The sequence below is a fragment of the Rattus norvegicus genome, chromosome X, assembly GCF_036323735.1.
Source record: "Rattus norvegicus strain BN/NHsdMcwi chromosome X, GRCr8, whole genome shotgun sequence".
NCBI lineage: Eukaryota > Metazoa > Chordata > Mammalia > Rodentia > Muridae > Rattus > Rattus norvegicus.
In genome coordinates, this window is record NC_086039.1 from 69,089,029 (window position 1) to 69,106,890 (window position 17,862).

The 17,862-nt window shown below is 39.1% G+C and overlaps 1 pseudogene; it reads right to left on the reverse strand.

Annotated features, from left to right (window-relative positions):
* Nucleotides 1-15,287: 15,287 nt before the first annotated feature.
* Nucleotides 15,288-15,754, reverse strand: LOC108349230 (60S ribosomal protein L29 pseudogene; annotated as a pseudogene).
* Between the last annotated feature and the right edge of the window lie 2,108 nt (nucleotides 15,755-17,862).

Sequence of the window (17,862 nt, forward strand, 5' to 3'; positions counted from 1 at the left end):
TACAGAGGAAGGAAGCAGAAGATAGAAAGAAATAAAAAACATTGTCACCAGCTGTCCTTGATGGGATGCTGTTTCTATGGAAAAAGAGATTAAGATAAAAAGAAGGAAGAATGAAAAACTTCTTTCTCTGACATAAGAAGAGAATGGATAAGGGACAGAGCTGATTCAGCTCAGATCATGAATATCTTCTAGTCCCAGCCAAGTAGAAGGTGTAAATTTCTGAAAGTGAAGAAGACAAAAGTGGAGTATGGGCTTTCAGGATGGAAAATTGTTAGGACAAAAAGGCAACAGGGAGCTGGAGAGGTTGCTCAGCTATTCTCTTGTAGAAGTCCCATGTTCAGTTCCTGGTTCCCATAGTAGTAGCCCAATAGCCATTTGGAACTTTACTTCCAAGGTTTCTGATGCTGGCCTCTGTGGGCAGGAGGCATGTATACAATACACATATATTCAGGCACTTACATAAATGCAACATAAAATAAATCCGTTTTTTTTTAATGAAGGATAACAAGACTGCAGAGTAGACTAATGGGTAACTGGAGGCTGACTTTAAATTAGAGGAGGCTCCCAGCTTCATGCAGTCCAACTCCTCACAGATGAGAGATGATTGGAAGGTATACTAACCACCCAGTTAGTCATAGCTGGATATGGAATGTGAATTTAAAGCTTTTAAATCCCTCTTCAACCCAAGAAAGCTAGTTCAGTGTTTTCCTTATGATTCGTCCCATGAGAGTGGGTTTTTTTTTTTTTGTCCTTTTTACGTAGAAACAGAATCGAGCAAAAACCTAGCAACAATTTTATTCCAAACTCCAAAAAATCTCCAAAAGCTGCTCCTTTTCTGCTTTCTCTTTGAGAATTACCTTAATGGACTGTCCATTCTCCACAATATTGGAAAGATAAGTGTTGGCTTTCTAAGAGGGCCTGGAATGCTTTGGCCTCAATCATCTAGACAGTACTCCTCAACAAAAGCTTCCGTCTTCCAAATCAGAATTAAATGAAGGCTTAGAAAAGAGCTGGAAGCACACTTGAGTGACCAATATTATAGACATAGCTGAGTCAATGAGTGCTGATCCACCAAGAGCAGGAAATATGCAGCGGCTAAAGTGGCTACAGGACTGAGCTAAAAAGCTCATATTTCTGACCTAGTGACAAAAGAAAATAAAGAATTCAAATGTACATATGTAAAATAACTCCTGCCCATTGCAATTAACGTCCAGAAAGGGAAATTTTGTCCACATGATAGAATTATTATTATGATTTTAAAATATCCTTTATTTTTGAGACAAGGTCTCACTTTATATATCTCTAGCTAGTCAGCCATTAACTGTGAAGGCTGGCCTTGAACTCACACGGATCCACCTGCTTCTGACTCGCCAGTCTTGAGACTAAAGGAATAGTGCCATCAAGCCTAATGAATTTTAAATATTTCTTTCTTGTTCTTATAACATCTACTTAAATACTCACTCAAATCTCTAAGAACTAACTGCTGTGTCCTCTCGGAAGGAAGCACCTCTTTTGCCAGTTGCTGACAGCAAAGGTTTTCTATCGTGAAATAAGATTTTAGTGGAATTGGAGTGGTTCTGGTCCTTTGAAATGCTCACACTCTTCGCCACAATAAGCAGAGGTAGTCCAAAGCACTTTTCCTGCCTTCCACAGACACTTTTTCTTGGGGGGCCTCTTCTTTAGTAGCTCCCCTGTTTTCTCCACATCCCTCCTTCAGGGATAAAAGCAGATGGCAAGAGCTGGTAGATCTGTAAGACTCCTGACAGGGGGTGGGGTCTAATATTAGGCTGCTAGGTGTTTAGCCAGCCCTGCTTTTCCTCATTTATTTGCTTTAGAAGTTTTTAGCTTATTTTTGCAACTATATGCCATGAAAGGAATAAAGGGGACAGTATTTTTCTCTCTTATCCCACCACAGAAGGCAATTGTATTCATGTATCTGTTTCTTTTCAATAAAATATAATGATACAAAACAAAAACTAACACTGGAAATAAGATAAAACAATAAATGAAAGGAAACCCAGGAGAAGGCACAAGAATCAGAGACCCAGTCATTCACAGACTCAGGAGTCCCATAAAAACATTAAACCACAAACCATGATATATACATGGAGGACATGGTATAGGCCCGTGTGTATGCTGCTTCAGTCTATGTGAGCTCATTTGCTCCTTGATTTAGAGGATGTTGTTTTTTTGGAGGGTGTCCTCCATCCCCCTGAGCTAACACTTTTTGCCTCCTTTTCTATAGGCTTCCTTGAGCATTGAGAGGAGGGATTTTATAGAGACATTCCTTTTAGGGCTGAGTGTTCCAAGATCTCTCACTGTCTGCATAATATCTAGCTGTGGCTCTCTGGAATCTTTTCCATCTGCTACAGGAGAAAGCTTCTCTGACAATGGCTGATTAAGACACTGATCTATGAGTATGGCAGAATATCATTAAGTGCCATTTTGTCGTTATGTTCTTTCAGTAGGACACTAGTATTTGATTTTACCCCAAATCTCTAAGCAATCTAATCTCAGGTTCTTGTTCATCAAAGCAGTGTTGGTTATGGATTCCATCTTGTGCAGTGGGTCTTATGATATATTATGGTTACTCCCATAAGCGTTCTGTTACAATTGCACTAGTATATCTTGCAGGCAGAAAATCAGAATTTATGGCTAGGTTGATATTTATGTTTCTCCTCTGGTAGCATGCAGAGCACTTTCCTGTACCAAAGATGCTAGGACATGGGGGTGAAGGGTCTACGTAGGCACTGGCTCAACTACTCCATTTTCATGAGTTGTGTAATTGTTGTCTTTATCAATAGGGCCTTGTTCCCAATTTGTGTACAGCAACCTATAATCTTGGCAGTAGCCCGAAGTGTTTATGGATTCCCATGGGTCCCCTTTGGCCAACAACACAATTAGATCAATTAGATACAACTCAATTCTAGTACTGGAAGGTTCAATTTGGTGACAACCTAATTTGATGACCACTTAGGGCTGTCTTCCCTCATTATTTGGCAATTTCACATAAAATTGCTTTCACATATGATTATATTTTAGGAAAATTCTACTGTATTAGTATTCCATACTACTCCTCAAATGGTCCTTAGATTTAGCTGTCTCTCCACATATTCCCTTCTCATCCCCCATCTCATCTCATCCGTACTCCTCTGTACTTGATCCTTCCATTCCAGTCCCCACAACCATAACTATTCTATTTCTCTTTCTTAACAAGATCTATTCGTACTCCTTAGTCCCTTACCCTTTACCTAACCTCTGTGGTTCTATGGATTGTAGTTTGGTTATTATTCACTTAAGAGCTAATATCCACATATAAGTGAATTAATACCACATTTGTCTTTCTGCGTCTCAGGTACCTCACTCAGGTTGATTCTTTTCTAGTTCCGTACATTTACCTGCTACTTTCATGATTTTACTATAACGGCTGGCTAATACTCCATTGTGTAGATGTACCACATTTTCTTTATCCATTCCTCTGTCAAGGGACATTTAGGTTGTTTCTAATTTCTGAAAAGAGCAGCAATGAACATTGTTGAGTAAGTGGTTCTTTGGTAGGATGATGTGTCCTTTGAATATGTGCCCAAGAAAGGCTTATAGCTGGTGTACCACATTTTTCTTTATTCATTCATTTGTTGAGTCATCTAGATTGTTTCCAATTTCTGGCTGCTATAAAGGAGCAGCAATGAACATGGTTGAGCAAGTTTCCCTGTGGGATAATGGTGCATCTTCTGGATATATGCCTGGGAGTGGTATTGAAGCACATCGATTCACATCTTTATGAGGAAGCCCCACAGTGATTTCTATGGTGGCAAACATTGTACACATTTGTACTTCCACTAGCAACGGTTGAGAGTTCCACTTACTCCACATCCATGCCAGCATTAATTGTCACTGGTTTTATTGTTCTTAGCCATTCCGATGCATTTCCCAGATAGTAAAGGATGCTGAATATTCTTTTAAGTGCTTCTTGGGCATTTCAGTTTCCTGCTTTGAATGCTCTCTGCTTACATCTTTATTCCATTTTAAATGGATTGTTTGTCTAATTGATATCTAGTTTTGGAGATTAGTCCTCTATGGGATATGGAGTTGGTTAAAATATATTTCCCCACTCATAGTAGTCAGTGTGGATAAAAAATGTGATAATGAAATTTGCAGATAATGTATGGAATTAGAAAAATATCATCCTGAGTGAAGTATCTCAGACCCAGAAAAACAAATGTGATCTTTATTCACTTAGATGTGGATATTAGCTTTGTCCAAGTAATAGTGTCCTTTTGAAGCTTTAAGAAGCTTTGCAGTTTCATGAGATTCCATTTATTATTTGATGATCTTAGTTTAGTGCCTATGCTAATGGTGATTTATTAAGAGTTGAGTTTTGTTCAGAATAGTAAGTAAAGCTCTGTTTGGATTCTTCTCCGTGCAACCATCCAGTTTGAGCAGCACCGTTTGTTGAAGATGCTGTCTTTTTTCCTCATACTTATTTCTGCCTTTTTAATTAAAATCAGGTGTCCATATATGGATTTATGATTTGATTCTATTGATCTATGTGTCTGTTTCTATGCCAATAATATTCTTTAGAGACATTGAAAGAATAATATTCTATTTCATATGTAAAAACAAAACAAAAATTCCAGGATAGCTAAAACAATTCTTAACAATAAAAAAAAACTTCCAGAAGTATCACTATCCCTGATTTCAAGTGTTACTACAGAGTCTTAGTAATAAAAGCTGCACGGGGTGTGTGTGTGTGTGTGTGTGTGTGTGTGTGTGTGTGTGTGTGTGTGTGTGTAAGTTTCCAACTGAAGCTGAAAATTGTCTGTTCTAGATCTCTGAAGATTATGTTGGAATTGTGATGTGAATTTCATTGAACCTATAAATTGCTTTTGGTAGAATGGCCATTTTTACTATATTAATCCTACCATCTTCAAAGACTTGCAGTTTTTATCATGCAAGTTGCTTGGTTTTTTTTTTTTTTTTGTCATACACTTGCTTCATTAGAGTTACCCTAAGATATTTTATATTATTTGTGGGTACAGTTTTAATTTTTTGTGAGTTAATTTTGTAATCAGCTACTTTGCCAAAAGCGTTTTTCAGCAGTAGGAGTTTCCTGATGGAACTTTTAGGGTCACTTATGTATACTATGTTATGTATGATAGTATGTATCATATGTACCTTTTGCAAATAAAGATACTTTAACTTCTTTCCAATTTATATTCCCTTAATCTCCTGCAACTGTCTTATCGCTCTAGCTAGAACTTCAAGTACTATATTGAATAGATCAGGAGAAAGTGGGCAGCCTTGTCCTTTCCCCAATTTTCCCCAATGGGATTAAGTTTCTCTCCATTTAGTTTGATGATAGTTATTGGCTTGCTGTATATTGCTTCAAATATGTTTAAATATGTCCCTTGTATACCTAAGATCTCCAGGACTTTTATCATGAAGAAGTATTAGACTTGTCAAAGGTCTTTTCTGCATTTAATGATTATTGTGTGGTTTTTGTCTTCCAGTATGCTTATATAGTAGATTACATTGACAGATTTTTGTATGTTGGACCATCCCTCCATCTCTGATATGAAGCCTACTTGATCTATTTATATTGCTTATCTGATCTTTATTTAATTTCAGTGATATGTATTGATAAAATTATCCACTTTTAAAAATATTTTCCAATTTTGGTGGAGTACAGGTCTTTAAGGTATGTCTTTATGATACTCTTGCTATGTTGCCCTTTTCGTTTCTAATTTTGCTAATTTGAATATAGTCTCTCTGTTTTTTTTTCATTTTTTCCATCTTTATTAAATTGGGTATTTCTTATTTACATTTCAATTGTTATTCCCTTTCCCGGTTTCCATACCAACATCCCCCTAATCCCTCCCCTTCCCCTTCCTTATGGGTGTTCCCCTCCCCACCCTCCCCCCATTGCTGCCCTCCCCCCAACAGTCTAGTTCACTGGGGGTTCAGTATTAGCAGGACCCAGGGCTTCCCCTTCCACTGGTGCTCTTACTAGGATATTCATTGCTACCTATGAGGTCAGAGTCCAGGGTCAGTCCATGTATAGTCTTTAGGTAGTGGCTTAGTCCCTGGAAGCTCTGGTTGCTTGGCATTGTTGTACATATGGGGTCTCGAGCCCCTTCAAGCTCTTTCAGTCCTTCTCTGCTTTTTAGCGAATATAAATAATAGTTTGTTGATCTTGTTGATTTTCTCAAAGAATCAAGTCTTTGGTTCCTTGAATCTTTGCATTGTTTTCTTTGCTCCCATTTTATTGATGTTGGCCCCTAATTTGATTATTTCTTGCTGCCTACTTCTTTTGAATATGATTTCTTCTTTTTGTTCTAGAGCTTTCAGGTGTCCTGTTACGTCTCTAGCATAAGATCTCTCCAGGTTTGTGCTTGTTGTTGTTTGTTTGTTTGTTTGTTGTTGTTGTTGTTGCTCTTAGTGTTATATGAACTTGCTTCTTAGAACCATTTTCATTGTGTCCCAGAAATTTGGGTATGTTGTACATTCATTTTCATTCACGTGTACAAAGCCTTTTATTTCTTTCTTAATTTCTATCTTGACCCAGCAGTCATTCAGTAGACAGTTGTTCACTTTCCACGAGTTTGAAAGCTTTCTGTTGTTTCCATTGTTGATGATATCCAGCTTTCATCTATGATGGTCAGATCGAATGTCTGGTGGTGTCTCAATTCTCTTATATTTGCTGAGAATTGCTTTTGCATCCAAGTATGTGGTCAGTTTTGGAGAAAGTTCCATGAAGTTCTGAGAAGGTATATTCTTTTATGTTTGGATGAAATGTCCTGTAAATATCTGTTTATGTCCACTTGGTTTATGACATCAATCCAGCATTTTTCTGTTTAGTTTTGTCTGGATGATCTGTCTATTAGCAAGAGTCTCTCACCGTCATTGTGTGAGGATCAATATGTGACTTAAGGTGTAGTGGGGTTTCTTTACAAACTTGGGTGCCCTTGTGTTTGGTGCATAGATGTTAAGAATTTTAATGTTGTCTTGGAGGATTTTTTTCTTCGATGAGTATGCACCGTCATTTTCTATCTCTTCTCATTTGTTTTGGTTTGAGGCCTATTTTGTGAAATACTAAAATGGCTATACCATCTTGTCTCTTAAGTCCATTTGCTTGAAATATCTTTTTCCATCCTTTTCCCCAAAGGTGATGTTTGCTGTTGATATTAAGCTGTATTTCTTGAATGCAACACAAGGATGGATCTTGTTTTCTCATCTGTTCTTTTGATCTATGTCATTTTATTGGGGACTTTTACACCATTGTTATTGAGAGATATCAATGTGTGTTGTTAGTTGAATCCTGTTATTTTGCTGCTGATGTTGTTGTAGTTGTTGCAGTGGTGGTGGTGGTGGCAGGTGTGTGTGTGTGTGTGTGTGTGTGTGTGTGTGTGTGTGTGTGTGTGTATGTGTGTGTTTTCCCTCTTTGATTAAATGCTCTGGGAATATTTATTCTTTGTGTTTTCTTGAATGTGATTAATGTGTAGGTTGGAGTTTTCCTTCTAGTGTCTTATGTATGCTGGAATTTTTAGGTAGATTTTACCTATCATGAAATATTTCATTTTCTTCATATATGCTGATTGAAAGATTCTCTGGGTATAGTAGTTTCAGCTGGCATCTGTGGTCTTTCAGAGTCTTCAGCATATCTGTTCAGGTCCTTTTAGAATGTTCAACTGAGAAATCAGGTGTAATTTTAATACTTCTGCCTTTATGTTACTTGGTCGTCTTAGTGTTTTGATTATTATGTGGTAAGGGAACTTCCTTTTATATCTGGTATGCTGTAGGCTTCTTGTACCATTATAGGTATGTCCTTTTTTAGGTTAGGAATTTTTCTTCTATGATTTTGTTGAAGATATTTTCTAAGCCTTCGACTTGGGTTTCTTCTTCTTCGTCTATTCCTATTATTCTTAGATTTGGTCTTTTCATGTGTCCCAGATTTCCTGGATGTTTTGTGACAAGATGTTTTGTTGTTGTTATTGTTTTGGGTTTTTTTTTTTTAGATTTAACATTTTCTTTGACTGAGCCATCCATTTCTTCTAAGGTGTCTTCAATGACAGAGATTCTCTCTTCTATCTCTTGTATTCTTTTTTTTCCTGCCCCCCCCATCTCTTGTATTCTGTTGGTGAGGATTGCCTCTGAGGTTCTGTTCCAGATCCTAAATTTTCATGTCTATCTTTCCTTCAGTTTGGGTTTTCTTTTTTGGTTCTGTGTCTGCTTTGGGCCATAACTATTTAATTCATATCCTTTTACTCTTTGTGTTTTATAGATTTCTTTAAGGGATTTTCTCATGTCCGCTATAAGGGCTTCTATCATATTCTTAAAGGCAATTTTAAGGCCTTTTATTTATGCTTCAGTCATGTTGCAATGGTCAGGGCCTTCTGTAGGTTGTTGGGCTCTAGTTGGGGCATATTGTCCTGGCTGTTATGATGGTGTTTTCATGCTGGCATCTAGGCATTTGGATTTGGGAAGATTGTATTTCTAAGTGCCGATATCTGGTCCTATCTCTGTTGGGTGGGTGTTTTACTACTTGGTTTTGGTTCCTCTCTCTTGTTCTTATGAGGGTGTGATGGCTGGGTGTTGCCTAGTAGGAAGTCCTTCTGGTATTCTGATATATATAGTCACTGGGGTGTTTAGGTAAAATAGGTTTCTGGGCATTGTGAACTGATACTTAGGAATGGGGTTGGGCTAAGAGGATAGTGTTGAAGTCTTCCACAGGAGGGAAGTAAACATTTTTCCACCAGGATCTCCTTAGTCCTCTGAGAATGGGGGCAAAGAGTAAGGAGAGGCTGCAGCAGATAGCCTGCTACAGATTGGTAGGAGAGGTGAAGATCTGAAGTTCTGATGACCTGATTCCATGGCTAGAGCACCATGTATCTTTACCCAGGAACACTGTTCTTACAGTGTAATGAAATTGCCTATGCAATTGTGAGCTCTATTTTTGTCTCAACATTTATTGCATTTAGGATTTTCCACGTTTGTTGCAATCTTCATAATTATGAATCCTTTGAGACAAGGTCTCAATCTGCCTTTCAACGTGCAATCTACCTGCTTCAGGATCTGCAGTGCTAGGATTACAGGTGTGTGTCACCATAGCCAACAGAGCTATTATTGCTATGCTCTATGTAATATTTCATTCAATCTGTGTTTTAATTCACTTTAATCTTGTTGGACACTGTAGGGTTTTTTTGAGATTATGCTTAATGGCATTGTAAAATATATTTATGTATATAGGTTTTCATTCTTTTGAATGATAAGTATAATGACAAATTTCCAGAAGTGAAATTGCTACATGAAAGGTCATGAATATTTTTATGACTTCTCATATTTATATAGTGCCAAATCACCCTTTAAAAGAATTGTAGAATTGTTTTTACTTTATCTTGCTATTAGTACGGCATGAAAGCTTTTTCCCTCATTTTTGTTCCTTTAAAGCCAAACCAACACACGCTTGATATTTTTGACTTAGCAAGTATAAAACGAAGCATATTATTGTTGTTACTTATTTTTTCAATTTTCTTTCCTCTTTATGTGTACTATTATTTTTACAGTTTCTCACGTATGTACCTTGACTACTGATCACTCTTAGTTTCTACCTCCCTACCACCCCTATCTAACCTCCCTACAAATCTCTCTTTCTCTCTCTTTCATGTTGATATCTATTCATTCTGTTTTGTGGCCAACCAAGATTAGTCAGGGTTATCTGTGGGGCCCTGGCTTTGGAGCTACCTGTTGGAGCCTGATAGGCTTAGCAGAGGGTACACAGTTGACGACATTGAGTCTTGCCTCTCTCTCTAAACCCGTGAGCAATTGTTAAGAGGTAAAGTGTAGAGCTCTGGAAGCTCTTCCCCCTTCCTTGACTGATGGTTGATAGGAATTGTCTTTTGTAGGCCTAGTATAGGAACCAAAGTTGAGGTGGTTTAATGATTGCAAATGGTTGTATGGAATCTAGGAAATGGCACTTCTCAGCCCTTTGCCTTATCTTCCAGTTCCTGTATACTCCTTACTCGTGGTGTTTGCTGAGCTGCGGGTTGTACAAGTGACTTAAGGCTTGGCCCACATTTGTCACATATTTCTGTATCCTAGACAACCATGAATCTCTTCATTCACTGTTTATTATGAGAGACTTTTCTGATTAAGGCTTATGTCTGTAGGTATAAGTATAGATATTTTGAAGACAGTTCTTGTGTAAGCCAAAGCACATAGGTATTGGGAGTTGTTTTGCATCCTGCAATGTGAGTGTTGGGGATTACACTCAGGTGCTTGGCGAATGCTTTAACCTGCTGAACCATTCATCCCACCAACCCATCTAAAACAAAAAGTTTCGAGACAAGGTTTTGCTCTGCACCCCAGATTGGATTCAACCTTCCAATCCTTCTCTCTCCACCTTCCAACTGTTTTGATTATGAAGTGTATACCACCACACCCAAGCTACTGTGGTGCTTGTATTTAAGTCTCGTGTGTGTGTGTGTGTGTGTGTGTGTGTGTGTGTGTGTGTCCGTGTGTGAACTGTCTGATATACATCTTTTCCAGCTGTTAAAGATTGTGGGCTGGAATACAGACAGTGGTAAAGGCGACAAGTCCAAAAGGGTCAAAAGGGTTCAGTCTACCTCCCCACACACATTTACTCTTCTACACTACACAAGAAGGGCCAGGACGCCAGGTATGTTCAAGCTGAGCAAAAAGGGAAGCTGATGAATACTGTGGAAGAATAGAGAAAACCATCAACAGAACAACTCTGGTTTGCTTTTGATTTGGGTGTCTCTACTGGTTTTCAGACATACATCAAACTCAAAGGTGTATGGGCAGTAAATAGAAAATCAGTTACACAATGTGTAAGTGCAAGAGAAAAACAACAGAATTCTTCACAATCCTCCCTGGTGTGTTCCTGAAGTTCCCAGTGAGCCTGTTCACGAAGATTGTATTTATTTGTACTCTGTTGCCAGGCAAGGATCAAGGTGTATTTCAACCAGATGTCTTTGCTGGGCTCTGTGAGAGTAGGCAAGGGGAGAGACATGTGTTTTCCTTTAAGCAGAGCTTGTCAGGCCATCACCAGCTGCTTTCAGTCTCATGGGTGGATCTCTCCACTTGTCAGATTTCCTAGCTCCTGAGGTTTTGGACAAACCACCCTTGGTTTCTTTAATCCATCTTGGGCATTGTTAACTCTCTTTTAAGTGTCAAATTACCCTTCCAGCAGTTTTCCTAGGCCAACATCTAGGCTGCCATCCCTAACCTGTTCCCCAAGGGTTACACGGCCTGCTGACCTAAAAGCAGGCTGATTACAACAGTTCTTTCCTGTGTCAGAGAAAATTGTGAAAGACTAAATGGGCAAAACCCGATTACTGGATGTTCTGACTGGTGCATTCCTCAAGGTTATCTGGACCTCCCATTGGCCTTGAACTATTTAACAATTTATAAGTTGTAGACAACTGAGAACAATGTAAAATGCTCTTATCCACAGAAATGCAAAGGAATTCAGAATGGTACAGTGCAGTGGATTTCTTTCCCATGGACGTAATGCACTTTCTCATCATATGAAAATCCATTCATTTTTGAGTTCTATTCTGAACTGGTTCCATCTTGTGGTTTCTTTCACTGACTTATGAGTTAAAATGTCTACATGTGTTTCTTTTCTGTTTTTACCAGAGACAGAATTTTAACCTTTAAGCACTTACTCTTTAACCCTAGATTATCTTTTTGCAAGGAATTACAGGCCCAAGTGGGGACTCTCCTTTGGCCCTCTGGTCTGTACAAGAAGGATCAGATCAGCTCAGTTCATCATGATCCTTTCAATGTAACTATTTTTTAAAAAAAAAAGAGTTTCAAAGTGACAATGGCAACAGCAAAGTCCAACCAGTATCCTCTCTAGCCAGTTAACCTGAGATTTCTGATCTTCAACTTCCTCCAAAGGCATTTTTTGGAAGGAACAAGTTACTTCAACAGAATTTTTTGGGTTTGTCAGTATCTGCAGAAAGAAGTTATGTGATTTGTCTAGAGTAGGTCTCATCATGTGGTTTGGTGAAGTAGTGGTGTACCTGTGACCTTTGACCTTACCAAAACTGTGATTTTACTTAGAAACTATTTATACAAGAAACTTTTAATTTCTCCTTCAAATTTCAGAATTTTAGGATCACATTTAGGGACCAAGTTGAAGAAGAAACATTACTAATTAAAGAATCATGGTCAGCTGCAAAGATCCTTTTTGGTAGCGGGATAGGAAAAGGCTGAGGGTAAAGGAGAACTTAATGCTCATCTGGTGGAGCACAGGAGTGAGAGGCAGGAAAAGGTCAATGACAAGTACAACCAGAGTAAGCTGTTAGAGGTAGTTGGAAATGGAGCTAGAAATCAGAAGCTAGGCTAGGAATCTCTAGTCGAGTCATGCTTCTGGAGGCCAAAATGAAACAGAAACAGGAGTAATTCATGTGTTTTGAAAAAAGACTTAAAGATTGTCTGATGTAGGTATGTAAAGTAATTTCTTGAGGGATAGAAGACAGAGAGAATCAGGCGGGTTTCAGCCCAACACATTCGTTAACTTACAGGCTTTTTAAAATCTTTTAGTTTCTTTTTGAAACATACTTGGGCAGAATTAGTTGGTCTCCACAGGGCCTTTCATGATGTCTGTCCTCTGAATAGAGGAAGAGAAAATGAGTTTGAAAAGTTCGGGGTTTTTGCTTTTATGTGTTTGCTTGTTTTCATTTAAGAAGTTAAAGCAAGCAAGATTCTGATGCATTTGGGGCATCTTATCTGCTGTGGTAGGGTTAAGGTTTTAAATCTAATGGTCCAACTTCCGACGAATAGGAATAGCCATGACAGATAATGCAAGGTCTCTGGGCTGTCAGCTCCTCTCTCAGGTGGCTAGTCTCTGTACTCCCAAATATTTTGGCACATTCTGATGGGCAGCTTTCCCCACAAGGCGTGGCTTTAATGTCTCAACTCCTGCCTCTGTGCGTCCTGTTTTCATCTGCCAGGTAAAGCTTAGCTTGCAATCTCCTAGAGAAGGAGTTAGTGGATTCTTCAGCAGCCAGCATGTAAGGCCCCTTTCAGTCAAAACTTGTGTTACCAGTGTTAATTGGATAGAAGTTCCCACAGGCAAAACCAAATCCTTAAATTGACTGAAACGAACTTGTATAAAATGAAGGCTTAAGATGATGGTCAGGATGGCTGTAGGTTTATAGGATGATGGATTTGGTCTCCTGGTATTTCATTCATTAGTTCACGCAGTGTACAGAAGTTCTATAAACTGATACTCAAATCTCTCTGAAATGTAGGTGGATACGTGAATGAAATAACAAATGGACAAATAAAAGAACACATATAAAGTCCCTGAGATGATTCATCCCACATCCCTACCATGATTCTTCTCCTCCTCAGTACTAAAGATGCAACCTGTGGCTTCATGAATGCCAGGCAAGCTCTCCACTACTGAGGTACATTTCTTAATCCCCTACCAAGACTGCTTTTTTTGTGGTAGCAATTTTCAGACACTTTAGAGCCCCAGGCACATGCCAACACTTCTTTTGGACTATATCTTGTGCAAACTTTGGAGTTTCTACTTTCTGTAGTTGGTGTTTTCTTATTTAGTTTTATGACTTCACAGATCGAATTTAGCTTTGGTTCCACATCACACCTTCCCATCAGACTCCAAGACCATACAGGGACGAGGAAAGAATACTATCATCTGACATAATTTCATATTAAGCATCGTGGAGAACTTATTCTTTGAATTAATATATTAAATTTATTACTTTTCTTTATTGTGTGTTTAAGTATGTAATTATGTGTGCATGCATGCCATTGTGCCTAGGTGGAGGTCTAGGAACAACTTTGAGTAGGAGGTTCTTGCCTTCCACCTTGTTGAGGAACTGTCTGCCTTGATTCTACCAGTGTGGACCATACTCCAGGCTATCTAGCTCACAAGCTTCTCACCTGCAAACACACCCACTATTTTACAGAGCTTCTGAGGATCAAACACAAGTCATCATGTTTGTGTGGCAAATGTTTTTCCCTAATCAGCCATCTCCTTGGCTTTTTCTTGGATTTTTTGAGTAAAAAAATAAACTGTCCCCCATACTATAGTGGAAAAAAAATGTGGACTTTTGAATCAGGACAGATCTAGATTCAGTCATAGCACTGTCATTTGCCATATGGGTTAGACATATTACTTTTCACAAAGCCTTTATTTTCAACATATAGGAAAAAGAACAATATACCTTTAAGGTTATTTCTGAAGGTCAAGTAATATTAAAATGCAACTTTGTCCCAAATGGTGCCATAGTAAGAAATCAATACAAGACAACTATTAAATCAAGGAATCGTGGAGAAAGCTTAGCAACTTAGGATTCCACTTGACTTGAGCAACACACACACACCCCTTTCCCAGAAATTCATTTAGTAACCTTGGGCCCCAACCTACATTAAGTAGCAGGTATAACACACTCCAGACAATGCAGTGGATTCTCCTCTCTAGCAACTCCTTAGTAACTCACCCTTTTTGATAGAACCCATCCTGAACACAGTAAAAAGCACCAATCTAGCCCAAACTGGTTGTTGGGACATGTGAGTAATATACCTGACCTCACATTGAACATTCAGGGAAAATTTCCTGCTTACTATAAATCTTATGCCTATGCATGCACAGTTGGCTATGCAAATGATTAAAATCAGGTGCATCGTAGGAAAGGACATACACAATGAGAACTAACATAACCCATGACGGTCAATCAAAGAGCAGAGCACTTACACTCCATCCCTAACAACTTGCTCTTCTTTCCCAGTAGTGTGGTACTCTTGAATACTCTAATTCAGATTGTGTACTGTTTCCTCACAATGTATCCATTACACAAAAGTATGATTGTATTACTAAACATTGATTCCCAAGACTCAAGTTCAACTTGGAGCTTGTCTTCTGGTACTAACTGTTCATCTTGAACCTAAGCTTATACAATTTCCATATTTCCAGGAGCCAGACAGTTTACCCGATTCTTTCTGAGCCTTCAGCAAGTACAAGGCAGACAAGAAAATGTCTTAAATTCTAGAGGGAGGCTGCTTCTTACTGTTTCTCAACCTATGGCTGCTCGTTTTCTCAGCAATTTCACTTGTGAGATATTACCTTTAATGACTAAACCATCTTACCAGCCCCCTTCTCAGTATTTTTAAAACAGATCTTGTCTCAAGTTTATTTGTAAAAACAGCACAGGACACTGGCCATCTACACATAGTGTGTAGGTAGGTGTGTCACAGCAGTCCATCTGTCTTCACACTGGAAGGAGCCTTTACTATGGGAACCTCACAGGGGCCTGGGCACCCTTGGGAACCTGAGCTGGAGCTGAAGCCTGGGCCTTAGCTGGAGCTTTGGCCTCTGCCTTGGTTTGAGCCTTGGGCTTTGGTTGACAGAGCCTACAACCCTTGGCCATGTAGCTTCGAATCCTCTTCCCAAGCTTGGGGTGAGCGATGAAAGCCAGATGGCCGAGTTTGTGGCTGGAGCCCTTTGGCATCTTGGGCTTGATGGCCTGAGACTTCACAAGGGCCTTGATGACCTCTGCTCGTGCACTCACTGCCTTTGCATTGTTGGCCCGCATCTTCTTCAGGCCTTGTTGTGCTTCTTGGCAAAGCACATGTTACTCAGGAACTTGGAGTCAACCCCCTTAAGAGATTTGTATCTTTGTGACAGGGGTTTCTTGATGCCATTTCTATGCCAATTGTGGGACTGGTTGTGTGTAGTGTGGTTCTTGGACTTGGCCATGTCTGTTTGGTAACCCACAGTTCCCCCATTTCTCAGAATTTTTAAAGAAACCCTTTTTATTTTTAATTTTTACATTTACTTATTCAGTGTGTGTGTGTGTGTGTGTGTGTGTGTGTGTGTGTGTGTGTGTGTGTGTGTGTAAGACAGCAGGCAGAAGTTGAAGCTGGTCCTCTCCTTCCACTTCATGAATTCTGGAAATCAGGAACTCAATCTTGACAGAAAGTGCTTTTGTCTACTAAGTCATCTTGTTGGTTCAGGAAATTATTTGAATGGGATAAGTTGGATCTTTCTTTCTTTCTTTCTTTCTTTTTTTCAAAGTGTCTCCGAACTTGGTAAGATTTAGCACTCCTAGCTCCTCTGATTTGGCCCACCTCAGAGTGTAGTGGTGATGGTGGTGGGGTAACAAGGCCAGTTCAAGGCACTGTTCTGTGAAATTATATTTACGAAAAACTAAGTTCTCTTTAAAATATGTATATTGCATTATTCTTTGTATCCTTATCTCTAACACTTAATGCTGCTGCTGCCTGGTACACACCCTCTTACTTTTGGATGAACTGGATACTTAAATCTCTCAACATCGTTTATCTAAATAGGGAATTCTACAGAATGAAAGTCTGAGCTTTAGCATCCGAAGCCAGCTGGGCTTGGCCACCTGTCCCAAATGGTGAGGATCAGAGCGAGACTAATTCAATGTAGCACACTGTAAAGAGGAAATTGTACATAGGTCCAATGTCCCCAAGTCTGGTGAGATATACATGAGTGTTGGATTTCAATAGGGGTCAAGAGACATGTATAATTAAGTAGTCCACCCACCCTTAATCCATTATTGTCTGTGCTGGCTACTGTTTGATAAATTTGACACAATCTAGAGTTATCTGAAAAGAGAGAACCTCAACCGAAGAATTGTTCCCATTGGATTGGCCTCTGGGCATGTCAGTGGGTATTATTATTATTATTATTACTATTACTATTATTATTGATGATAGATGTGGGAAGGCCCAGTCCATGGTAGGCACTGCCTTCCCTAGACAGGGAGGCTTAGGATGTACAAAATGTATCTGAACAAGAATTTGGAAGGAAGCCAGTAAGCAGCATTCCTCTGTGGTCTTTGCTTTAGTTCTTGCTTCTGGGTTCCTTCTTTGAGTTCCTTCCCTGGCTTTCTTTTATAATAGACTATAAGCTGTAAGCTACAATAAACCCTTTTCCCAAATGGATTTTGCTTATAGTGTTAATTATAGAAACGAACTAAGATGCTGTCTCAGCTGGTCTGTCCTGTGAGGTGGTCTGATAAAATGTCAAATTGTTAATCGGTTAGTTCCTGGGGATGCGAACTTGCCCTTAGAGATAAGTGTCCTCTTCTTGTGGGAATAGTGTCCCCTGTGAGGTTTTACTGTCCTTACAATCCAAGATAACTGCAAGTTCAGGACAATGTCTTGTCTCCGTGCAGTCAGGCAAAGTAAAAGAGACAGAAACAAAATGAAGGCAGAGGTGTCAGAATTACATTCTCCTTTTAGTTACCTGTGGACCCAAGTGAGGGGTCAGTACATTTTAGCAAAATTAGTTTTGACATGCCTGTTTCGAGCTGAGCTGAAATTGGGATAGTTATTACAAGTTCAGATGCCTTTAGGTGTTTCTTATAGAACTAAGATCATTTCCTGGAGAACACTTGACTTTCTGGAGCTCAGATCCTTGGGGTAAGTTTCATATTACCTGTGACTAGGAAATTCAGATCAAGGGGAAAAATCAATAAGAGCTTTGGTCGGATCAACTACACAAACACAAGTGTGATAAATGAACACCATAGTGTTAGGAAGAAAGTGAACCCCAGGCTAAAATTCAAGGCTACTGACTACGTGACGTTAGGTAAATCAGCCTGCTCCTCTGGACTTCATGTTCTCCCCCGTTAAATCAGACACAATGGCCTATCTACCACACACAGTTATTCTGAATATAAGAAAGTTAGAAACAATATCAATAACAACAACAAACACTGTAGTTTTCTCTTTAAATCCACTAAAATGTAATCTGTAGTCTCTTTCTGGGTCTGATGTAAATGGAGTACGGCTTTGTAATAATACGTAGCCTGTGCTTTAATGCTACTTGATGGC